At 42.1% G+C, this 26,344-nt stretch overlaps 1 long non-coding RNA gene across 2 annotated transcripts in view; it reads right to left on the bottom strand.

The window, feature by feature from the left end:
- The window catches only part of LOC137472629 (uncharacterized), an 84,410-nt gene that overhangs the window by 9,658 nt on the left and 48,408 nt on the right, over positions 1–26,344 (bottom strand). The window contains exons 2-4 of one of the 2 annotated variants that reach the window (XR_010998318.1): positions 14,745–14,839; positions 13,152–13,312; positions 6,652–7,676 (exon numbers count right to left, since the gene is read on the bottom strand). This is a non-coding gene — a long non-coding RNA (uncharacterized lncRNA). Of the gene's footprint in view, positions 1–6,651; positions 7,677–13,151; positions 13,313–14,744; positions 14,840–26,344 lie in introns of those variants that run through there. The other variant, XR_010998319.1, reaches the window with a different exon arrangement.

Genomic DNA, 26,344 nt, shown 5'->3' with positions numbered 1-26,344 from the left:
AATCCCACACGAGAAACAATTTTCTTTTTGTATAGGGGCAAACTATTACTTTTTTGGGAACTGGGTTCTAATGAGCTGGGTCATAAGTCTGTTTCTTTTCAGACAGGAAAACGCAAGGAGTATAAAATCCAGATGGACAGCACATGATGCTGGAACCAGCCACGTCACATCGATTAAAGGAAACCTATAGGAAATTAAGTAAAAATCCAAACACCAGATAGTGAGAGCAGCAAACTGGCTGCACTGTGGGGTTTCATCACAGCTCTGGCCTCCCCAAACCTCGCTGAATGTAAACCTGTATTTAATACTCATAAAGGTGCGGGGAGGCAGGCAGGCCTTGCAGAAGGATGGAGCAGCATCTGGAATCCCTACGGATAACTGCAGGACTGTTTATTCTTCTTTGTTTATTATTCTGAGTGTGTGCTCTCTCCCTCTTCCTCTCTTTGTCCCCCTTTGTGTAATAAAGCTCCTCTAGGCATATAAAGTAAGTCATCTGGAACTGTGCAACTCCTTCTGCCAGGAAGCTGGAAAAGCCCCTCTCCTGTGCAGAGAGAAAAATACGGACTCATCGCTACCACTGAGAAATTACAGAAATACAGCATTTGTCTTTGGGTTACATTTACATAGCAAAGTGCTGTGTAAAATCATTGTGCTTCCCACTGGTAAAAAGAAAAAAATCCCATTTCATCCTGTCCAAGGTGCTATGTTTATTAAAAAAAAAAAAAAAAAAAAAATTGGAATATTTTAAAATAACATTAAGCCTGCAAAATGCATTGAAAGGCCTCAGTGTCAGAGTTGCTTTGTGTGCCAACGGGTGCAGAGAAGGAAGAGGAAATAAACAGAGAGGAGCATCTTTTACAGCCACATGGCTAGTGAAATTTTGTATTTATTCTTGGGGGATAGGGCAGAGTAGCTGCAGAGCTGCTGGTTGGATAGGAGCCGGCAGTGTTTTTATTGGCAGGCGAGCCTGAGTGGCTGAAAGGTGGCCATTAACACCCTGACACAAAGTGCTGACAGGGCGATTATAAGATTAACACCCTGTGTTATATTAACAGTGTCAAAACCTCCCCTCACCTGTCAGGGAGGAGTAATGGCATGAAGGAAAACATTATAGACAAACGGAGATTTTAACCTGAAAATACAGCTCCTCTTTCAAATTGGTGTAAATATCTAAGTGACCTGCAAAAGCCCAAGAAAATGTAAGATTATATTTCAAATCAATTTTAAATTGTAGTTTCACAAATGTGCTTGGCCACTTGTCTTGACATTTTTATTCCACAATTGTCCCACTTCTAGTGTATGTGCATATATTTTGATTATATTTCATATTGTAAACAATGGTTCTATATGTCCTATATGTTTGTCCGTAAGGTCCATAGATAAAAAGGATAATAATATACTCTTTATATAGAATTCAGTTTCTAAACAAGATCAAGGCAGAGTCAAGGCATCCAAAAGGCTACAAAGTGCTAACGTGTTGCATAAGAAAAGTTCAGCTGTTTTAAGTCAGATTTTGGGGGTTTTCAGAGAGTTGCAATGCCAACAGATCATGAGAGCTTAGAGGTTGTTGAAACCCCTTGACAAAGTGGATATAGATCACTTATGACTTGTCACAAATTACTGAAGCACCAGCTGAAAAGTTCAAATGTCTCAGAAGCAGATCCAACAGAAACATTTAATAACTAAACAAGGATAAAGGATGGATTTATGAGTACTGTTTCGTTTGGGGGCTGTTGGAAGACAATGCAAAATGCTCACAAACACTTTCAGAGCTTCTCTTATGCTTTGCAGAAATGGAGTATTTATTATAGCAACTGATGATAATTGCCAAAGGTAGGGAGTTTCCAATAAACAGGATTCTAGTTTTAGGGACAACCTGTATTTATATGTGTAATTTTATTACATCATCTGCTTTGGCTGACACAAAGGTCTCCAGGGCAATTCTGAACTTTAAAGTCGTCTATAGAATTGAATGTTTTCATCTACATATCTTTCGTACTTTAAAAAATGGAAAATATGACATAATTCAGAGAAAATTATGTTTAATTGTGTTTTATTGATGATATTCAGGCAGTTTTCCATGCTGACAAGAGCCTCAGCATATTTTTCTGAAATGTCAGAAATGCCTTTAGAGATTTTTGGCATTTCAGAAGATTTCTTTCTAAAAATGAGGAAGAGTCAAAACACACTATCAAGACAGTAAGGTATTCAGCAGTCTAATTTATACCAAGATCCGGTGGCCACTAAAAAGACACTCAATACAGTTTTCAGGGATTTTAATTAATGTATGATTCTCTTTAATTAATATATTTTAAATAAACATTTAATATATCATTTTAATTAATATATAATTCACTTGTTTGCCAAGTGAATGACACACTTGAGCTACAAAATGCTCTAATCTGCTGTCTTAGCTGCTCAGCAAAGGTGCAGTTCACTGTGCTTTGTTTTACTTTTCTTAGCAGGCTTAAGGCACTTTGTGGAAAACCTGTGTTGCATTTATCTACCTTTGGAAGCAAGTAAAAACCGTTTCATAGGAAAGGGAGGACTGTGCAGCTCTTCTGTCCTCTTTTTGGGGTGAGACAGACGAGCTCTTTGAGTGCTGCTTCTGCCAGGGAGCACTGAGAGGGGATTTTTGGGATTGGTGGTGCTAAAATCAATGATCAGTGCATACCACAGATTTGCTGTCTCTGAGCTCTGAATGGAAGCACAGCAACAGGCTGGATCTGCTAATCCTGATCCCTTCCTTCTGCACATCTTGGGTGTGACAAGGAGAGGTGATGGGTCACACTGCCCCAGCCCCAGACCTCCTTTCACAGTTGCAAATCAAGAGACACTTTAGCAAAGCTGAGGTGGCAGTCAACAACAAAAAAGCCACCACACAATGGAAGCCACCAAATTGTTAATAAACTAGGAAATCATGTGTAGACATGAAAGTGGGAGGGGAACTACCTAAGACCTTATTTACAAAGGAACAAAGACATAAAGGATGACTTTCTGTGACCACTGAAGGCATAACTTCATCAGGATATATTTATGCCAGAACATGACTCCCACATGTCAATCATGTTGAAGTGCTGGGATATTCACTGTAGCCACTTGCAAGGGTTTTTAAGTGAACAAGATGAGTTAATTTTGGTTTGTGTTTGGGTTTTCGTGGGTTTAATTTTTTTTTTTAATTTTTTAATCTGATGCCTTTACTCATTGAGAAGAAAATGAATATACACTATTGAATGTACACTGTGCAGATCAAAGAAAAACTAGTTTTTAAATGACCTGTGTAACCATGTGTTGTTTTACTGTTGTGTGACAAGCAGTAAATCATCTTAGTGCCTTCTTTTAAGTAAAAGCCATGTATTGCCCTTTTGCCTCAGACAAACTGCTGAATGACTTAAACCCCACCTACATTAAACCCAAAATTCCTCCTCCTCCAGAAACAGCACGTCTGTATTGTCAGTGCACAGAAATCACATCTTCTGTAATCCCTGCATTAACTGTCATATGAGGTGTGCATTCTCAGATAAAGCATGTGCTTATTTTCCATGTTCTGGTTTTCCCAGAAAGGTAGCATGTTATGTATTCTCCAGTGAAAGGATATAATTAATGCTGATTTAGATTTTAGAAAGTAAAATGCAAAACTTTGTCCTAGAAATGTAGGCCTGCCTGCAGGTGCAAGGGCACCTATGAGCATCCAGAAGACAGTTGGAGGAGGTGGAACAGAGCCCACACACAAACAACATTTTAACATGGATGACTGCTGTCTACATCTGTGTCTTTTCATCAGCAGAGCTTTGCCTTCCTAAACAGATGGCTAGGGAATGATGGATTTTTAAGGCATTTTCAGCACAGTGTACACAAAACACTACTTTTCCATCTCTTTCAAAAGTACTTCAGTGCACTAAAATATTTAGAAAACTTTTAAAAAATATATGTAATTGCTGGAGATGGATCAATTTTTTTCCTCTTTATATTCCAGGCTATTCTTTTGCACATAAACAGATCACTCCTGCTGTCCTTTTTAGACTGAAAAAAACCCTCAAATTCTTGTATATATCAGTGACACCATGATGAAATTGCAACAGCAACACCAAGCAAAATAATTCCTGCTTAGAGTATTGCAGCTTGGTCAGGTCTGGACAGGATATTGAGGGATGACTATTGCCAGCAGCTGACTTTTCCCATATAATCCTCACAGATCCAGAGTGGGAAGTTTACATCGCCAACATCCCTCAAGGGTCATGGATGGAATTCAAGCCTTGCCCATGGGATTGCTTGGTGGCACTGCTCCACTGACACCCACACCAGCATGGTACAAACCCCCAAAAACTTCCCTATTCCCACTCCAACATCTCTATATTTGGATAGTGGACTAAATACTTCCATACTTGAGGAAAGGAAAGGAAACAAAGCAAAGGGTCTAGGGCAGCTCAGTCGGCTCCCTTGCCACTGCTGCTGTTTGTTTATTGGGATCTGTCAGGATTGACGGGTGTCTAGAACAAAACAAGCCCCAGTTTTGAAAGGTTGCTTAATGAAAGAAACAAGTTTCAACCTTATTGTGTGCCTTTGTGCAACCAGAGGGTCTGTTTGTTTAGAAAGCTAACATTTATACAGATTATGCACTTGCCGTGGTTCCGTGCCAAAAAACACACGACTGAAATGGGCCTTTCCATCACTCTCTCAGTGCTGACCTGTGATTGTTTTTACAGGAACTGGATCTTTTAAGCAATAGCCTCTGGTAGAGCAAGGGGGAAAGCATGCACCTTGTGCAATGATTTGCAAATTATGGCTTGGGCAAAAGGGTGCTGTCACTGTCCTGACTACCCCAAATGCTGTGTGATTAAGATAACTACCACTGAGGGTGGGAAGGGTGATCAAGCAAAGCTGGATGATGTGGGGGGAAGGTCACCAGTTCAAGGAAGTCAAATTTTTATGCAATGTGACACTTTTGATTGATTAAGCCCTCCAAAAACTGTTCAAAGTATTAAAAGCAGTAAAATAAGAATAATTAGAGATGGCAAATTGAACTTAAAAAGTCACTGAGCAATGATTCAAGCTGCAAATTCGTATATGCTCTTCATAATCCTGCTCTTGAAAATGTTTGAAATGTTTCCTAAATGAGCAGGGTTCTAAGAGAGAATTGTTCCCCTCCTGTTTGTATGTGAGTGGATATTTAGAGCCCTTTTTAAAAATTCACTTAGAGAAAAAAATGGAAAATTATAATGCTCAGAAGGATCTACCTGGTCACATGCTTTGTAATAACACATTGGAGGAGTGAATATCCAGCCTGACAAATGCCTTTTTTATCAGTCAGTGGGTAGAAATGAAAACAAGGCATGTGGTTAGAGAGTGCTGGAAAATTCTTGATTTTTCTCAGTGGAATATCTTTCCTGGGAGACAATGGCTTTCCTATGGAACCATTCCCTGAATTAAGGATGTATGAAAAAAGAAACATTTTTCTGTTTTCCAATATTTTTCCAGCTGAGGAACAGTGACAAAGCTTAAGGATGTGATTTTTCTCCCCCCTTCACATTCTCACACTTTCTAAATGTTTTCCAACTGGCAAAACAGCCACTGTTACTTTGTGCTCTTTCCTGCTTTTCGAAAGAAAGTAGTTTTAAAGGACAGGAAAGTCCTGTTTGGAAAGAGTGCTTCTATTTCTCTGTTCTGAACTATTTCTGGAGGCAAGAGTAGAATTGGATTATTTTTCTTTTCATAACTATGAAACGAAAAATTCACCACTTTGGAAAAGATTCTCCTCTGAACCATCTTCCCTGAAGCACGTTTTTAACTTGCAGTTTTTTTTTCCACTCACCTTTATGTGGCACTCTTTAGTTTGGCCAACTCTATCTTACAGAGACAGTCTCCCAACAGATTTTTCACTGTTTTCCTTTAAATAGACATCTGTGGGCTGATTTGCATCAGCAAAGTGTTCATTAAAAAGGATTAAGCATGGTTAAGCGCTGGGGCCCCATCAAAGAAAGTGAGGCTAAACACCAGGCACCTTCCCTCCATTGAAGGTGCCAACCCAAGCATCCTAATTTGGGGGCTTTTTGCATCCCATACATCAAGAAACCTAAAACTTTTTGTAATACAGCACAAATTACCACTTCAGCAAGTGAGTAAATAATCACTGTTGACTTCTCTCTGGCACAAGATTTACCTCAGGGTTGTGTGTTGGTGGCATGAAATCTGCTGTGACTTGGGTGGCTCCTCCCCCCTCAGCCATTCCTGTCTTTCCCCCTGTGTCCACGCAGAGCAAGATTTAAGTGGTTAAATTGCTTTGTTCATCCCTTTATCAATGGTGTACATGCTGTGGACCCAACTGGTGAAGGTAGATGAGTCTCACCCCTGCTAGGGGAGGTCTCACAGTGTGGGCAAGATAGCCCAGAACCTAATGAGGAGGAGAAAAGTGTGACCTGGAAAGGCAGGAGGGATTCCTTCCCTTTCATCTCCTGTGCTTTCATTTCCAGTAAGGAGGAGGAAGTTGGAAATTTCTTTGAGCAGGCTTTCTCTATTTCAGAGACTGAGGAAAAAGATGCCGAGTAACAGCAGGATCCCAAGGTGGAACCTGCTCTGTGTCTTTGCAGAATATGCACAACTGCCCCAAAGTGAGGAAAATATTGCAATTTAATGTTTATTACTGAGCTGCCCCATTTCATCAGGTCACCCTTTCCCCCTCTGATATATAAGTGCTGGAATTACTTGGCATGCTGCTGTAAATGAAAATTTCTCTTGAAAAAAATAGAACTGAAGAGTCCAAACTGTCACTATATTTCCTACAATCCTACAAAGTTTACTGAAGAGGTTGTAGGGTTTAGCAGATTGTCATCCTGTAATTACATATTGTGTCTGAAGACTTATATTCAAGCTGGGGATGGAAGACTTAATAAAGAGCTGAACTGTGTAAGGCTCTCTTTATTCAGAAAAATCTGCCTGGAAAGCTCATAAGAAAAGGCTTTCCTGTGAGATTTTCTATACTTCCTACTTGAAGAGAGGCTGGAAACTGGAGAAAAGTCATTCTGTTCCAGCTGAAGTGGGTAGGTGCCAGAGGTTTAGGAGACTGGGGGAGAGGTGAGGAGAGGAAAAGGAAGTTCTAAATTTTCTTCAGAAATTTGGGCCCATCTTGAGGTTTTTGGAAGAAGCTAGTGTTCTTTTTTGTTTTGTCTGAACAAATTTCTTCCTTTCTATTTTGTCTAAATCACCTGGCTGCAGTACAGCCCTAGCCTGGCTTACCTGAGAAGCCACATTGGATTAATAGGTCTGTTCACAGAGGCCAAGTTGAATCCTGTTTGTAAATCTCTGCAAGACCTAATGTGCTCCATGCACCTCCTGCCAGGCACATGGAACCTCTTCCATGATGTACACAGGACCAGCTCAGCCCACACTACTGGAGATGAGCTTGTGCCTGGCTTGACCCAAATCCAGAGCTGGGCTGTGCTTCCAGGATGGTCTTTGGTCCAGGAACATCAGTCAATGTGAGCTTGTTTTGATGTGAGGCACTCCATTTTCTTAAAGAACAGGCTTCATTTCCCTCTCCCAGTGCTGAGGGAAATTGCCAGATGTTTAAGACATCTGCAATTCAATTTTCAAGGTGCTGAGATAGCCTTCATAACTGATAACCCTTCACAGCTTGAAAACATGACCTGAAATTGGCTGCTTCTGGAATGGGACATCAGCTGAGAAGCAGAAACTAGGGCATAAAAAGCAAAGCACCTGGCTAATTCTTTACCGTATTTTCACACCTGAAGAGGAAAAAGGAGAGATCAGAGGGACTAATCACAGTCCCCTCAGAAGTACATGATGCCAGCCTGACAGATGAAAGACACACCCGTCCCCACTCCAAAAAGTGGTGTCAGCAAGATAGCAGCAAAAACATGATTGATAAAAAAAAATCCATCAGATTTTAGTTTGGCTTCATCCTGTAAATGGCACACAAAATGACTTCTGCCACTGATTTGCTGCCACCCTTCTCCAAAGTAGTGATGAGTGCTGTAATTTTTAGGTGCCTGTATTGAAATAAGGCAGAACTAAATTCTTTTTTCAATCCCTCAAATGCTTTCTCTCTTGAAACCAGTTCCTGCCACAGACAAGGCTCTTCCAGGAGAGTAGCTCTGTCCTATACTGTGCTACCAAGAATAAACACTCTATGAGCATAACTGCCAAAAGAAAAAAAAAATCCCTCCCTTTCATTTTTTTCTTTCCTTGCAAGGCCCAACATGCTGTCTTTGGACAGATTTCAATCCTTCTTTAATTCATTAAAAAAGTGAAACAAAATCACCATTTACATCCTTGACAGCTGGCAGGTTTTATGTGTTCTTACTGCTTCTGCCAAGTCAAAAAAAAAGAAAAAAAAAAAGTTTTCATTCAGCTCTGTCATGGATCTTTGGACTGCTGGAAGTGTGAGAGATGTCAAAATGTACTCACAACAATGATATACAGTACCTGAAGGCAGGAACGTATTATGCGAATGCACTGGTGTAAAGGAAGTTACAATTCTCCTTTCCACTTAAAAAACAAACCAAAACAACCCAACAAAAAGCTCCATGACAACATCAGAAAATATACCATTCTTGAAAGAAGGAACATTTTGCTTTCCTCAAAGCCATCTGACATGTTCCAAGAGCTTTCTGTTCACCAGATTGCATTCCTGTCTATACTAGGAGAAAAAAAAAAAAAAAAAAAAAAAAAAAAAAAAAAAAAAAAAGCCAAATAACTGTTGGCTTATTCTCATTTTTTGATTCCTGTTGCTCCTGTGAGGTGAGAATGGTCGTGCAGCTCAGGTGCTGGGATCGGCTGCCAAAGTGCTATGGGCAAATCTTGCTGCTGCAGACCTTGGGAACTTGACTCTTCCCTACTGGCATCAGGTCCATGGAATGTCAGAGTTCACAGCCCTACGTGGTTATATTTGCAACATGCCACAAACAGGGGAAATGAAAATATTACAGTGATTACAAGGCAGTGATAGCAGAGCCCTGCAGCTGCTTTGGTAGAAATGAGCAGAAATGACACTTGGATTTTGGTGGGGGCAAAGATAAACTAGGAATTGGCCCTTGCATTTCCTTGCCTGTCTGCCCACTCCAAGGAAATGCAAATGTGAGTTAAATCCATGTAAGCCAAGTGTAAGAGGCAAAACTTCCCTCCACCCTGCACAGCTGTTTATATTAGAGAGAAGCCCTTTTGGAAAGAAAGAGGAGAAGCACCCCATGGTATAATTACAAGCCATGAGCACAGCCCTGCTATCACTTCCAGAAGCTTTTGGGAGAGAGCTGCCGCAGCCTTGAAAACTGAATCCTCACTCAGGAAGGACAGATGCCAGATCATTATTCTTGGCTTTCAGATAGAAAATACCTTATGGGCATAAGATTCTATTTACTGCCTGCAGCACATTTCAAAGAACAGCTATCTTGTCAATCACACGCCCTTTGTATTGCTCCACTAGGTCATTTTAATTTTGCTGTGGTTAGTTATTTTGGAATCGGTGTTATTCTTATGATCAGCTATCCCTTATCTACGGTGGTGAGAATAGCTTGGGGTTGTGACTTAAAGACCACAAGTATGACTAGTCTTGGCTCTGAACCTTGGAGACCCACAGGCACAGTCTTTTCTTACAGAATGCAATCATTGTGGCATGCACACAGCCCTGAGCTATTTCACTTATTAAGCCAACAACTGCTTAAAATGGCAAAGCTGCTCTTGGAAAAAATTGACTTGCTGCTTTCTGCCTGTACAAGATCCCTTTTGATACAGATAAATTTTTAGAAAATCTAAGCCTGTGGCTATTGTCTACCTCTGAGATACAGTTACAGCAGGGTAATGAGGTGACTCTCAGTTAATGTGAGCTGCTGTGCTCCTCTTCACCCGCACTGTTGTGGATGCAACAGGCAGAAATTATTTCTTCTCCACCAGAGTTCCCTTAAAAAAACCCACACTGGTGGAAATTTGCCTTTGTGTATATATCTGGTGTCTGGGACATCCAGAAAAACCCCAGCTGAGGGAAGAGGAATAGTATGGTGTTGCTTACCAGAGCTGGTTCTGGGAAGTTTCTGGAATGCTTTCCTGTGAGGGTGGTGAGGCACTGGTGAAAGTTTCCCACAGAAGGTGTGGATGTGCCATCCCTGGAAGTGTTCAAAACGCATTTGGATGAGGCTTTGATCAACCCTGTCTAGGGGAAGGTGTCCCAGCCCATGGCAGGGAGGTGGAATGACATGATCTTTCCAAGTTCCTTTCCAACCCAACCCAGTCTATGGTTCTCTGATTATCAGTGCTGCTTCTCAGAAATACTGGGCTGTTACAACCCAAGCCACTGGAGAGGCAATGTGTGCATGTTGTGTTGGTTGATCACAACAGAATTGTCCTATGAAATCTTCCATCCACAGGCACTTTCTACTCCAAATCTGGCTTTCAGCTCCCCTTCCTGAGTAGGCTTCAGTGCATGGCACTGTGCTCCCCATGGGGAGCAGCACTGCTCACCAAGCTCTGATCTGTGGCTGGACATGTGCAAAGTGCTGGCAGCTCTGGGAGCCTTCGAGATAAAATGTACTTACTGAAAGTAAGATTACTCTTATTACTGAGCTGATGTGGAACTGTTTATTTTATTTGGTATCTTTTCAAATCATTTAGTTAGCATATTAGTTGTGTTCATAGCTCATATTCTAAGGGCACAATTGTGTGAGTGAATGAAAGATTGCCTCCCGCCAATTTCATTGTACAAACAGCCTGGAGCTCTCTCTGCCTTAAATATATATCCAGAATGCGTGTGGGAAGTGGAGAAAATCTTCGGAAACAAAAGGATCTCTTGCCCAAGGTTGCTTTTGAAGACATTCAGTAATTTTCTAAAATAGCTAATGATTCTTTGAAGACTGGGAAAAAAAACCCAGTAGTTCTGTACTCTGCTCAATGCTGATCAAATGGTTCCCCAGTAGTTTACAATCAATAAGATTTTACTTTGGCCCTATCAAGGTAAATATAAAAATAAAACCACCAAATTCTGCTATTCCACATCTGGGAAAGTTCTGCTTTTCCACATGAAATATATGACAAGCCTGGAATATTGTGACTGCCAAAAAAGCATATCTCCACACCATATAAACAGTGCAGTTGAAAAAATTATTACTTTATGAAACTTATAGCCAGCAGGGTTATAGAAAATTTATATATAGAGATATAGAGAAATCAGTAAATAGAATTGCTATCTAGCATGTTCTGTGGAGGCTTTTTAACATATATATATATATAGATATTCCCAGTTATTCTCCCTTTAGACCATGGAGTTGAAAATACAGTGGCACAAGAATTCAGAAATATTTCTAGAAAGAAAAAAAGCAACCTTCAGAAGACACAACCCACTGCAGAAAGACCTCAATGTGTCAAAATTATATTCTTCTTTTTCCTCCTCCCAAAGAGGAAACCACAATGTTTTCTCTGAGAAAACATTTTAGTCACAATGCAATGATACATTTTTCAGGTGAAAAATTCTTCTCTCAAGGGGCTTGGTTGATCCTCTCCCTTTTCCCTCATCTGCTGGTATATCACACTAGAAAAGCATCTCCTCTCTGCTGGAAAAACCTCTGACCACCCTGTACTCTAGGTCAGAAAGCCCTGAGTGGCATAAGCCTGGTCTGCTCCAGCTCCATATTCCCAGCCAGATGTTCCCCAGGGGGTGTCCCCACAACAGCTGGGGACCGTAAGGCACCTGCATGGAAGCTGCCCTGCCTCTCCCCGTGACCCCAGCTGTTTGCTGAGGGCCTGGAATGTCCCTCACCCAGCTGTGCTCCGCTGGACACTTCCCAATGGACTGCAGCACTGCTGACAGCATGGTGACACTAACCTTGGCCAGCTGACAATCAAAAGTTGCCTCCACACACTCTGGATTGGACCTATTGTCCTTCCTTTGACCCTCAGCTACTTCCTCTGGCTCTGAGTAATGAGTGTAAGCAATCCCAGCTATTCCAATCTATCTTTTCCCTATTTTTCTTCTAGCAGAAAGGATGTTCCTCCTTCACTGCTCATATTCAGATTTGTTTTCTAAAGAAGTGGACACATCTGGTGGGGAGTTGGTGAGCCTGAGCTCATGCACTGGGAAGGGTTCCGGGAATACTCAGTATTTCTCAGGTAACTTGGGATATCAACCTCCTTACATCTGGAGGACTTCCTCTCCAGCATCTGAACAAAACACACCTGCTGAAGAGCAGGATCCTACACTGGATCCACAAACTGGACGTGCTTGGGGCTTGTCCTCTTGTATAATACAAAAGAAAAGGCAGAAAAAATTATTTTCTGAGCACTGAATTCCCCAGGAGAATATGGCTGAACTTGCCTGCAAGCAAGTCACTGCTGTTTGCCTACTCTGCCTTAGATTCACCCTCTCCAGTCCATCTGTGAGTATTGTACTTCAGACAGTAACAGTCAGATCAGACATCGCACAATTTGGGAACATGGGATGCATTTTCTTCCAGGATTTCTTAAATATGCCACTGGCATGATTTGCCGTTCAATTTTAAGTCAAAACTGGCTGCAGAAGAGAGTCATTGAGGGGGTAGTCCACAGTTGCTACCCTATTATCAATGTTATCATCAATATTATCAATATATGGCAGCAAAGTTCCCCTCCATAAGTCTTAAATATTAAGCCAGAAGCCTCTGTAACAGAGACTTAAGAAGGCCAGAAGCCTCTGGAATTGAAGCTTAAGAAAATTTTACATACTTGTGGACCAGAGAGATAATAAATTCTTCTCCCTGAATGGGGCATTGTTTCTGTCTGAAAACCAAAAATTATCAAGATGAAATCTGAAAAAATTTAAGATGCAGAACTAAAATGCCATTGAGTGTCTACTGACTGAAAAGGCTTTTGTCAATGTGGGGCCAAAGCTACCCACTGCCATGTACAATCAGACAATCAGAGTGTCAAATATAATTAGAGAATCTTAATTAGGCTTTTAAATGCTGATTGTTCACTACATAGCAATTTTTTAGCTCTGTTGCTCTGAGCATCTCCCTATCCTAAAGACAGGAGCTGTGCAGTGCCTGACAGCTCAGAGTGGTGGTTACAAGGGAGGGATTTTTCTCTTCCTCACCTTCCCACTGTGGAAAATATCTACAAATGAACACAAAGAGCAAGGCAGCAGCTTGCAAAAAATGCAAAGTCAAGCTTACCTGTGGCCCACCTCTGCAGCAATCTTGTTTACACATCAGCACCTCGGGAACAATCCCTACTTCACTCACATTCCTCAACAGCAGCCTTTATTATATGGTGCACCACATCCTCACATTAATTAGCACCTCACCGGCAGGCTGAGGATCATTTTTCAAAAGGACTGCAATTAACAAAATAAAACAAATCTCTTTTTAGTTTGAGCACCATCACTTCTCTCCCTCTCTTCAAAGAGAGGGGGTAAAATTGTTGCTTTCCTCTGCAAATCAGAAATGGAAACATTTCCCAACGCAGGGCGGTTTTCACTTGCCCATCACCTTTTGCCTGAATATTTGAAAGTACTTGGCAAAAGGGAAGGGTGGGGAAGGATATTGATTTTCTTTGATTTTTCTTCAGTTTATCTGGGGAGTTGGAGGCAAAGAGGTGGTAAGTAACTCCCCTCAGGTTACAGGATGACTCATGAGCAGAGTCTGGTTTTGTGGGCTCTTGGATTATTCACTCCAGCAGATAATCCAACAAATGCAATGATTTCTCTGCAACTCAAAATTTGGTAACGTGTCTGTGACAGCTGGGGAGCCAGAGAGCTCTTAATGGCAGTGAATACAAAGTCACCTGTTGAAATACACTGTGTTCCTTTGGATGCTTTGCAATGTGATCTTCTCTCTGTGGGGAAAACCCTTAATAGATAGGGCTTAAAGATTCCTTTCCTTGTGTTCTAAACAAATTTTGTGGGGAAAAAAAGTGCCTCAACTTAAAGTTTTGTGTATAAAACCAGCTTAAATTTGTCATTAAAATACTGTGCCTGAAAAAAGTGTCAACAAAACAAAAATACTGGCTGTCAGTGGTAATCCAGCTCCCTCAGGGGCAGCCAGAGGGTGCCATGGCCTCCAGGAATCATTTTCTGGCTGGACTGGCCCTTCTGTGAATGGGAATGTCTTTTCCTCCCCAGGGGTGTTTTCAGGCTCCAGAAGCCAGAGCTGCCTGAGGCAACTCCCAGGAAGCCCCATGATGGATTTGCTGGTGTTTGATTTTGCAGGTGGGTCATTCCATAGCTGTCATGCCCAAAGTGGCAGAGAAGGTAAACTTAGAAAAATCACAGTATTGCCTCTGGAATGCAAATTTATCTTTTGGGAAAAACTGTTTATCTAAAAAAAATAATAAAAAAAAAGGACCCCCATTCTTCCCTCTCCCGGAGGTCTCCATAGGGCCAGCCCCTTCATTATGGGGCAGCTAACAAGGCAATTCAATGATTTGTCCTCACAAGCCTGGTAAAGGCCCTAAGAGAGACTTCCAAAATCACCCCAAATAACCTCAGAAAGGAAAGCTAATTTTCTATGTTCACTTTAGCCATGCTTTGGGTGAAACATGGCAAAGCCACATGAAATGCTGTACTGTGGCAGTGCCTTTGTGACACCAGCAGTATCTGTGTTTTGTAATGAACTTTTAGGGCCTCCATGTGGCAAAGGGTTCTCTTGGCAAACTCATGTTCCTTCCCCATTAAATACTCCTGTGTTGTGAGAAGCTGTCAGTGCTGGTGGGTTTTTAACACCTGGGAAGAAGAATAATGCTGCATCACTATTGATGGCAGAACTTACCCAAAAATGTCCTGATGTTTTGGGATCCAGACTGCATGGAGCAGCTGGGCTTTAATCAAGCCTCTCACACAAATCTCTCTGCTACACTTATGGACCTAAAAACCACCACCACCAACAACAACAAAAAAGTAATGAAAAAGGATCTGGGAAAATCATCACAGAGGGACTGAGAGCTATTCTGAAGGTATCTCCCCTGCAGACATTATTCCTCTGAACAGGGCAGAGTTTAGGGCAAGTCAAAAGAAAGCTGCTGATCTGAAAATAATGGTGCAGGCTGGAAAGAGCTCACACCGTGCATGGCCCACCAGCTGTGTGCTGCCTCCAGCCAGAACCACAAAAGGAAACAAACACAGATCAGCTGCAAAATTATTATTATTTCATTTCCCTTAAATCATTATTATTGTTATTATTATTATTATTATTGCTGTTGTTGTTATTATGCTCAGACCATTAAAGACTGCAGTTTAGTGTCAGAGAGGCTTCAGTGGTTTCAGAGATGCTCTTGGAAAGGGTATGTTCATGCTGCCTCAAACCTCTCACTGTTGTCCTATTTTCCAAACAGTCTCATAACCTCTGATAAAGCACTCTAAAATTTTTTTGCCATCACACGTCAAAAAAATCATCCTGAGAATATTTCTCCAGGCTGAGCACAAGGGCACACCTTAGGGCAGATTTCACCACAGTGAAAAATGTGGTGGTGTATTTGAAAATACGTGGAAGGACGTGTCCCTGTTTGCTTTTCACACTGACAATGGCCGAAACTCAGGTTACAAGTACATCAAGTCCCTGCTAAGAACACCAAAGAGTTAAAGGGTGTGAGTTCCAAGTGAATATGGACTTTCCAACAAACCTGGTACTAGTCCCCTGATATTTCTCCAGGACCATGTTCTGCCCTCCACAAAATCATTAAATTCTCTTAATGGCTACCAGAGATGGAAAAAATATATATACATTCATGCATGGTACATTTTTTTTTGGTGGAAAACCAGCTATAGCTCTTCCCAGCAACTACTGGATTCCTACTTTTTTTTTCCTTTCAAAGTAACCTAATGCACATCAGCCTCAAGAAGAAGAAAAATCCTTCTTTTCCAAATTGATGGATATTTAAATTCCTGTTACATTGGGAAAGATATCAATGCACTTGTGTTGAATCAACACATTGAACATCAATAATGAGTAAATGCAGTAATTCCTGTCAGACCTAATGTGTTCATGAAGAAAAAAATTACATATAGTCCTGATCTACATAATTTCAAGTTACAGAAGACAACCTTTACAGCCAGTGATACTCCATGCACTGCACCCACCTCACTAAATCCAGCGTGTTTCTCTGAAACTAATTTCATTTAAAGTCATAGAGCCACACCATAGCCAACAGATGAAACAAGAATGTAAAAGACAGTCCTAAACCAGTTCTATTTTTCTGAACATTTCCATCTCTTGACATTAATGCAACTTCTTTGATTACAACTCAGTTTTTTTCCCCTTTATGCTACTGAGAGAGCTTCACTCACAGTCACTGTTTCCTTTAAACCATTAATTATTCAGCCTGCTCCCCCGCTCATGTGAGTGTGAGAAAACAGCACAAAGAAACCAGGGAAAATATGAATGCAAAACCACAAAGGAACTGCAGGCATCACCAAGACCAGGTGCAGACTCTGAAACTGGTTAATATTGTCATTGTTGGGTTACCAGGCTTGTTATGCTCTGAGCTCTGGGCATTACTTTTTTAAGGCACATCCTAAGAGATTCAAGTTCCACCTACAAAAGATATTCAGAAGAAAGAATCTGGCTGTGAAATTCCATTGGGAATGAGAGTGCTGCTTATTAATAAATAGAATAGAATATAATAGAATAGATAGATAATTTCAAATGAGATCTTAAGTTCTTTAGGCAGAATCATGGGAATGGCATTATTTGCTGGTGCACAGTTACCCTCACCATGTCCTCATTAAACTGCAGGAAAACTAGACCATTTTTAGGTTTAATTCTTTCTGCTTCCCTTTCTGTGATGTTTTCTTCTCTTCAGAGCTTGCTGCCCATTCACCTCCTCTGGTTGACCTTCCTCACAGGGTATATTCTGTTTCCTACCAGCCCTTTTCTCTCCTATGCCATGCTAAACCATGCCATCCTGTCCTACCTGAAGGTGTCCAGCCCAAAGCCACCAGGATGAGGACCATGCCAGCTGCTCCCTGGGGAGCTGAGCTCTGGGACAGGCTTCAGTGCCCTGTTTGAACTCGGAGGGGAATCTGTGCCCCAGCACCCGGAGCAGCTGCCAGCAGCAGCCCTTTCATGCCCCTACCCTCCCGTTTTGCTCCAGCTGCCAGAGCCATTATCCCTCTTTTCTTCCTGCCTCCCCAGGCATTCAGGGCCACAGCTGTTTGATCAGGTCATGGTCCCTTTCTCTCAGAGCCACTGGCAACCAGCACAAAAAAACACTGGTGGAGAGGTCACATTTCCCTTCCCATTCCTTTTCCACCCACAGGGAGCTCTGCCCTGTTCATTTGAGGGCACAGTGGACATCAAGGCTGCATGGTGGCTGCTGGGGGGCTGGCAAGGCACAACCCCCCAAAATCCATATATTCTTATCTTCCATTTATTTCCCCCTCCCACTGACCCCTGCAGAAGGAAGAGCAGGAGAGCAGTGCTGCAAAGTGCTGGTCACGCTACTGCTCCTTCAATCACATCATGAATTATAAAAGCAGATCACTTGGATTGAGTGTGAGGTACCAGGAATCTTTTGGATGTCCCTGGTGTATGATCTCATGCAGACAAGCCACCTGTTGTGGGCTGCAGAGTCATAAACTGGTCCTGGGTAAAGAACTGTCCAGGACAGCTGATCTATCTGTATGGAAAATCTATTTACACTGCAGAAATTGCCATTAAAATATTAGCTTGGTGATATTTTCTGTTAGGAATTTCTGAGCTTTCCATGCTCCCGTGTGCATGTAGAGCTATGTACCTGCACGTGCATACACTGCAGGAAGAAAATGTGAACACTGAAATATAAATGCAAGTGCTCAGGTCCAGTGGAGATTATAAAGTGTAGGAAATCATGGAATGAATTATTGTTAAAGAAAACCCAATCAACAACCTACAACAGCAAGGAAGTTTTGAAGTCTGTTGTAAACTTGTCTCTGACTCCAGTTAAATTGCTTTCCATAGGTAACAAAAAATTTTTGAAATTTATCTTCCAGGCTTTTATCTTCGCTATACCGCTAACAAAGTTGTTAACACATTCTGTAGGAGATCAGTGCTTTAATTTTAATTTTTTATTGATGATTTCAGAAAATAAATATTGATGCTTTAAACTTTTGTTTTTCCTCTCCCTTCCTCCCCCGTTTTTGTTTTTTTTTTTTGCCATCACCTGCAACAGACAATCTAGTAGTTATGTATGTGTGTCATACAGTGAGAGAAAGGGAGAGGGAGGAGCAATGGGCTCCATTTCAGTGTCCAAAATCAGAAACCTTTGATAGCACTCCATCCCAAATCTCTCAGGAAACCTCTTCGTCAGACACAAGTCTTGTGCCAGCTTCCAGATAGATATTCCATTTTGTGTTGATTTTGGATGCAGAGCCAATATCAGCCTGATCATGGAAACTGAGTTCCAGCCTTAAATATGGGGAGGCAACTGGTTTCTCCTGAATGCTTTTAGCTCTTTGGATGAAAAGAATGCCTGTTTTACCATTAGTCACTTGGAGTGAGAGACCTGCCTCTGAAGGGCCAGCTAAATCCTACAGCTTCTTCTCCATCACCCTTTGCATTGCATTAAGTACCTAAAGAAAAGGTATTTATACAAACCAAACATGTGCCAAGTGGATTTTTCTTTCATTCCAAAAAAATCTGAGAGGTTTACATACGTAAAGAGCACAGCTCCACAAGCAACACGCTTTCCAATGCATTTTCAGGCAAAATAGCAAGCTGGATGCCAAGACTACAAGTTGTCCAACAGCAAATCCAGCTGTCATTAATGCAGGTATCCATCCTCCAGTGGAAACAGCCTCCATCAACAGCAGACAGCTGTGGTTTTTAATGTAATTCAGTGGTGGATAATACAAAGCAGTACTTTCACGGCCGGAGCGTGGATGAAAAATGACACAGCCCAGGAACATGACAAGTAACAGGCCTGCAGGGTGAAGTTCTGACTGGCTTTAACTGGAAAGCTTGTTTTCTCTTGAGCACGGGTTTGCCAGCTTCAAATGGCACTTACTATTTTTGGTAAAGTTGTTGCAAGCCCTCACACATGCTTCATCCAGCACCAGTTCAATGGTATATGATAATCATTTGGTATTATACACTGGCAACAGAGCCAGAAGGTTTCCTTCATGCATCCTCCTACCACTGCCAAGGCAATCAAATTAATTCTGTTAACAGCCTGCCAAGTCAACTAGCCCACTAAACTGTCCTGCCTTGAGAGTGAAATCGAGCCCTTCCCATCAAACCGTGCCGTTTCCCTGTGGATTGGGATGGCTGGAGCCCTGCCAGCGGAGCCGCTGCTATCATCATGCCATGCCATGCGATGGCTCTAATGAGCTGACATTTCCTGTTGCTAAATTGCCACGTCTGGAAGCCAAAGCAAATAGTGTTCAACCCTGGTAGAAACCAGACGAGGGTTTCTGACTTTTCCCTCTGCCTTCTGTTTCCTCGCTTGAGATGTTTCTCCATCTGAAGCTGCCTAGATAAAGAGGGATGAAGTAAAAAACTGCTCCAGCAGCATATGGAATATATCAGGCTGTGCTGCAGAAACCAAGCTGTCTCATGTTGCTTCCCCAGTCCTCACAGACCACTCTGCAACAGAGCCATTCCCTGTTAATCACAACAAGGAGCTGCTGTGAGTGAGAACCATGGGCACAGATTGCCCACATTGGCATGGCTCTGCTGCTTTGCCCTGAGCCCACAGCTGAGCTCAGATCTTTTCCACGTTTTTCCCTCTCTTCTGGCTGCTTATTTCACCACAGCAGTGGCAGTTGGGAGATTTTACACACCCCTTCTAGGATCTCCAGGAAATCAGTGCAGAGTGCTGAAGTTGCTGTCATTATTACCTCTCCTGAGTCTCTCATAATCACCATTTGGCACAGTAAAATCCTAATGCTTCTCTTCAGAATGATTTTTCACCTAAAGATTTTCACCTAAGGGAACACCCTTTGGTGAAGGTCAAATCACCAGTGTGTGTTGAAACCACTGTGGTTCTAAGCCCAGCAGTGTTCACTGTCACATCTGAAAGCAGGGGCACAACAGTTACATCCAAGGAATATTAATGGGAAGACAAATTACAGGCTCAGGCTAAAAAACCAGGCAGAAATCCTCTGGGGATTTTAACACATGCTCCTCAGCATGAAAAGGAGCTATTGGATAAGCCAAGCTGAACAAGCATGAAAGAGGTGTTTTGCTAGGAAGAGGATGGAAATTATGAAAAATGGCAGCATTTTTGTTTTCCTCCTCTGACAGAAGGCCACAAGGTTCAAGGCAGAGTTATTTTTCAGTGCCACTCGCTAAGCTAGGATAGAGATGGGATTTTATCTACCTGCACCAAGCTGCTTTCTAAAGGCCATGTACTAAATAAGGGGCTGTTTTGCTGGCAGCATAGTTTTCTTCCTAGCTTTTGCCCTCTAAATGGTACATGAATTTCATAGACCTTAAGCTGTACTTGCAGCCTTTTCCCTAAGTCATGGCACTGGTAGTCTTGGCTGTCCTCCATCAACTTAACTATTAAGTCTCAAAAGTCTGTTATAGATTTTATAGACTTGGGGGAAGCTCATTTTGCTTGTGTGCAGGCACTCATCTGTTCAGTTCGGTTTGCTCTCTTCTGTAGTGGCACATTTCAAGTTTGTGGCATCAATAAATAACAAAAAACTATTCCACCGATCCCTTTGGATTATGCTGAAGTCAAGGGAATGAAAATTATCCATAGAAAAATGTTTCTTTTGGCAGTGACGTGCCTCATGCAGCAGCGACACTAAAAAATCAGCAGCACTGGGAAGAACTGAGCATGTCCTTACAATTCGAATTTTCTGTGCCATGGATTAAAGCAAGTCATAGAATCATGGACTCATTAAGGTCGGCAAAGAGATCATCAAGCCCAACTTTGAGCGCAGAAGTCAGTGCACTGTGGTTCCATATGATCCCTACATATACCACATAGTCCTTAGAATTTCGAAAGCATCCACTTCATCCCTTCCCACAAAAACATACCACAGATTTTCAGAAAGACTGAAAGCATAGGGAAAATGAATTAATAACATAGATACTGACATGGATAAAAATAATTTTTCCTCTGAAGACACAGAGAAAATCCAGTGATGGCACACTGTTCCTCCCCACCCCAACCACCTCCCTTTGCTGGGGGTTTCCATGAGCAAGAGCCAGCAATCTGAGCTGCAAATCTGCATGATTGCACAGAACCAAAAGAGTCTTCTGCCTTTGCCTTTAATTAATGTTGCAATTCTGAAATTACTAATTGGGAAAAGCTGCTGCTTACCTGAGGTACTGAACCATTTTGTGAAATGGGCCATTGTATGCAAAATAGAGGCAATGAGCTGTGTATTTTAAAAAGAACTCTATATATTGCTCAGGTGATCAAAAGATCAATAATATAATATCTAATCATCTCTTCTCAAAAGATTTTCTTCAAAACCTAGGTGTAGCAAAGAAAGGAAAAAAAAGGCTTTAAACTTTAAATATGTAACACTGAGTTACATAAGCAAGGAAACAAAGCCTGAAAACCTCCCTTGCCCCATACCAAGGAAAAATCTGGTCCCAGTTAGGAACAAGGTGGCGTTTTCAATATAGTGGAACTTCTTCTGGAGTTCTTAAAGTGCACAAATATGAATGATTTCCAATTTAAAGACCTTCTTAGACATGTATGTATCTCATTTTCTACCTGCATAGAAGGTCAGAAAATCTTGCCATATCTGTTTAAAAATAAACTATCACATTCCCATCACAGCAAACGCTCAAGGGTTTCTTCTGAGATGTCAGTCTTAGATATTTTCCACCTTTGAGGAAACTCTGCTGTTTGATTTTTAGCACTGGCATATGCAGTGCTAGACAGCACAACAGGTGGGTTTCAAGGTGTTAAGTGGCAAAGCACATTTAGCTTTAGTGTAGAAAAGGGTTTTGTTTTAAGGACAATATAACCTGAAAACTAAAAAACAGTAATTGAAATATAGGAGGAATTATTTAAAATTCATATGTTTGCAAACAGATATTTTTGACTTTGTGTCAGATAAAAGCTCCCAGGACCCACTCTGCTCTGTTTCAACCAAGAGCAAAATACAGGAAATAAAATTCAAGCATTTTTCCATTTGTATTTGCATAATATTTGCTTTGGGCTAAAGGCACACAAGGCGCACCGACCTGCTGCTGGATGGGTGAGCACTTTGGAAAGGAGAAGAAAAGGAAGGTTCCATCCTGAGATGATGGTATCCATCAATTAATGGCATGCATTAATTGACTAATAGAATGCTGTGTCACTCCTAAATGGGCTCAGTGTCAAACTCCTGCTTCCCTCCATCTCTGGCAGCATTAACAGCGTGCTGTTGACACTGTGGCTTGAGGTCTCTCACTCTGACAGTTCTAAAAGGGTATTTTGGAAGGATTTGGTAGTTTTGAATATCTTGTTTCACTAACCCATAAAGAAACACTTTCCTTCAACACAAGCATGAGTGGTTATTTTCTATACTTAGGAAGGCCAAGATAAAGAAAACCCAAGTGTGCATTTTTAAATATTTTATCTTTACACAAGCCTGGGTTATGCAGAACGCAAAGCCATATAAATACTTCACAGAGAAGGTAATAATATCTGACAAAATCCCAAGAACTCTTTGACTCACATAACAAAACTTTCAAGAAGGAGTACGAAATTAGGAAAAAATAGTCCCAACAGAAATGTTATTAAAGATAGGAACTTCCCCACCTGATGAGAAGCTACATCTTCTGCTCATCTCTAGAGATGGAAAAGCAACAGAACTCTACAAGTTTTTTGCATTTCATGCAGTGCCACAGTATAATACTAAATGCCCAATTTTTTTAAAGTCTGTGCTAAAAATGGTTCTTCAGTCATATGCAGAACCAATCTATTTATCCTACAGATTTGCTAACTTACATGGTGAGAGTGTGAGAGAGCTGTAGGAGTGAAGGAATTCAGACTTTTCCCAAAGATCTTGATAAGTTCTTAGCTGCCCCTGTTCTATGGGCACTCCTTACTTCCAGGATTTTCTGCAGCCTTGGAAAAATATCCTTCCTCATGTTTTTGAAAATTAAGGAAAGAATGGTGTTATGAAATGAAAAGCAATCAAATCAAATACCATCTATACAAACCTGAGAAAAACCCGAAAAGCAAACAATGTCTCCATCAGAGAACTGTTAAAACATGTGGCTGTAATAATATTATAATACGATATTATTTTCCTTAGCAACAGCCTGTGGTTGTTTAGGCTATGTAAGTTTTTAAGAGGCTGACATTTCAACAATTCAGGGGATAACACGGTTGGATTCTTGTTAAACTACAAGCAAAATTTAATCCCATTTCATAAATGACCCCTGATTAAGCTTGTCCAGCCTCTCAGATGTCAGAGGACTGCTACCCTGATAATAGAACTGAGCTGACTGAGAAAAATAACTGGAGAGGACCAAAAGAACAACCATAATAATTCATCCTGCCCTTTCAGTCTGAAAATCAGGAGTTTGCTCCTGTTTTGCAGAGACTTGAAGAAAGTGACTTTCCCAGGTTCACCCAACGGTACATGGCCTGGAGTCCCAGTTGCCAGGATCCTACCTAATCCTCTCCCCATTACATCACAGAGGAGATGCCTCATTCAGTGCTGTCCATACCTTTGAGTTTCTAGAGCCATTCATCCCTTGAAATGTTATATTTGGGATACATATCTAGGTATCTTTGACTTTTGGTGACAATTCCCATTGCAGGGGTCTTTGTGATTTCCTAACAGCCACCAACCTGAGTCAGTGTAGAAAATAAAGGAAGGGGTTGCTTTGGAGGGCTCTGAAAGCAAGCACAGATAAGTCTTTGCTGTGGTAGCAGTATCATCATATCCTGCTGTCCTACCTTGCCATCTGGAATGAGAGCGAAGAGAGCTGAAAACTCACCCTGGTGACTACAATAAGAACCAATTGCTTTTCCCTGTCCAGGAGCATTCTGATCTGTTTTGCATTCAAAGCCTTTGCTGGAAGGAGTTATGGCTGTCTGAATATTATTCTTAGTCATATATTTATTAGATAGGAAGTATGTTCACTGAGCACTTAGAAACATTATAGAGCACTTTAACACTTTTATATGTTTAACCAGCCCTGTTCTTTGCCTTCATGATTCCCACTGTCCTTTTCCCTCTCCAAATGAAAGAAAATTATTTAATCCAGGACACATGTTGAGGGCATCAACAGCTGTGATTTTGCTGCTCCCCACTCTGACTTGGGGTCTTCTCCAAATCCCCAGATGAAGTCAAAGCAATGGTTCAAAAGGGGTTTGGATCAGGCTTTTTTTGTGGTGCTGGGGAAGTCACTTTGCCCCCTGTGCTCAGCACATGCTCTTCTGAAACAGGCAACCTGTGTTTGAATTGGCCTGGGAGCTGGCATGGGACTAACCACAAGTTGTCATGGTGATGGAGAGGGAAACGGTGAATGGTCCAGCCATTACTAACAGAGGTTGGAAAGGAGTAACTTCTGTTTATATTTCATTGTTGTTTAAAACACTGAGAACTAAAAAAAGAAATATCTGATGATTGAGGCGGTGTTTATATTGGCTTCCTTCCCATTCACATTTTCCTTAGTGCAAAAAAAAATGCTTCCTCAGCACAGAAAGGTGGTATTAAGGGAAAGGTGTCAGAGGACAGAAGAAAAGTCTCTTTTGCAGGAGAGCAGCTTAGCAATTTTCAGGACTCGAGCATGAGAAAGGAGGCATTTCTCAGGCCCCTGTACAAACACGCGTGGCCCTGATGGGAGCTGGATGTGTTTGCAGGACCCTTGGGGGATGCTCAGGCTCCCAGAGAGGGGACAAAGCCGTGCCCAGGGCAGGGAATTTGGTGTCCGCCTCGCTCCGAGGTGCTTTGGCTTTGCTGCTGGGGGATCCCTGCTTCCTCCCCACCCCGTTCCCCACGTGTCCCTGCCTGCTGGCCCAGTCCTCGAGCTCCACTGCTTTATCTGCTCATCCACGCAGAGCTCTCCAGGACCAGCCCCGAGCCACACGCCAGCTCCGGAAGAGGCAGTCGAGCCTCCCCAGCCTTTGCAGCCGCTGTGCCCAGCTTTGCAGAGAATGCCCAGCCCTGCTTTTGCAAAGTTTTACGGTTCACACTTCATCTGCCTCCCTCCCCCTTTCCCTCTCTTCCCCTCTCTCTTTTTCTGTCGGATGCTTCAAGGAAAGGAAAATTTATGGAAGCGGTTCCAAGAGCTGTTTTCCCTGCCTTGGTGCTAGTCGGTGCACGCTCCTGGCTGGCTCAGCCCTCCCTTGCCTCTGCCCGGCTCCACAGCTCCTTCACCTCGCACAAAAGATAGATCATGTTACCCTTCACTTGCTGCCTCCCGGGCCCCAGCCCTCGGAGCTGGTGAGTGCATCTTTAGACGTGCCAGGCACATGCAGCTCCCTGCGCCTCCTCTGCAGGATAAAATTCCCTTTCCACGTTCCCAGCCTGGGAAAAATGTGAATTTCAAGTTTTTTTCCCCAAGACGAAAAAGTAAGTGATGTTATCTTTCTGCACAGGGACGAGTGGTAGGAAACACAGGCTCTTATCCTCTCTGCTTAAATCACCGAATTGCTTAATTAATGTGGGCTAATAAATCAGACTGGTGACACGTGCTTGGTTTAGAGGACAGGCTGCCTGAGTGGCACCATGCTTGTCCTCCATCCCCAGGGCCAGCTTCAGGCATGGTCCAGCAGGGAAGGCAGGATCCCTGCTCCCTCCAGCCTCTTTTCCTGCCTCACTTGCCAAAAAAACAGCTCAAAGAATGTGGATGGCAAAATGAATTCTACCAGGACTTCTGAACCCACAGAGGTCACCCAAACTCAAGCAGCAGCTGCAAAAGGCAGTTCTGCCCTTCCTCTGCCCTCCTTGTTGCCTTTTCTTCTTTTGCATCTTTGCCTCCTTCATGTTCTCCCTGAATCTCATTCCAAGGCTTTCCAACTTCAAGTATTGTTCTGTCAGTGCTAAAATTGCAAAGAATAAAACTTAAAAACTCTGATTCAAGCTCTAAACTTGGTTTCATGCGCCTGCTTTTCTGAACCTTGGTGGCCATTTTTCTTTAGATCTGGATCGTGATCTCAAGAGCAAATTTAAGAATTTGGGTTTTCTCACTGCCTCCCTTCCACTGGTTGAAACCGAGAGCAAATTTGGGCTTCAGGGACTGAATTTTCCCATGCATATTTCTGTATTTAGACTGAGATCTTGTGTGACAGGGATTTTCTGGAGGTGAACTGGTAACTTCAAACTGAAGCGACAACTCTGATAGACCCTGAGTCTGGGGGCACCCGTCAGGGAGTGCCCTTTCCAAGACTGCCAGGCTGCGAGACAGCAGCACTGTAAAAACAAGACTGTTTTTAAAGGTTTGTCTCTTGGCCTTCCCTCATGATGATGTCTCACCTACAATACAGC

The sequence above is a fragment of the Anomalospiza imberbis genome, chromosome 4, assembly GCF_031753505.1.
Source record: "Anomalospiza imberbis isolate Cuckoo-Finch-1a 21T00152 chromosome 4, ASM3175350v1, whole genome shotgun sequence".
Classification (NCBI taxonomy): Eukaryota; Metazoa; Chordata; class Aves; order Passeriformes; family Viduidae; genus Anomalospiza; species Anomalospiza imberbis.
This window is presented reverse-complemented; position numbering and strand designations above follow the sequence as displayed.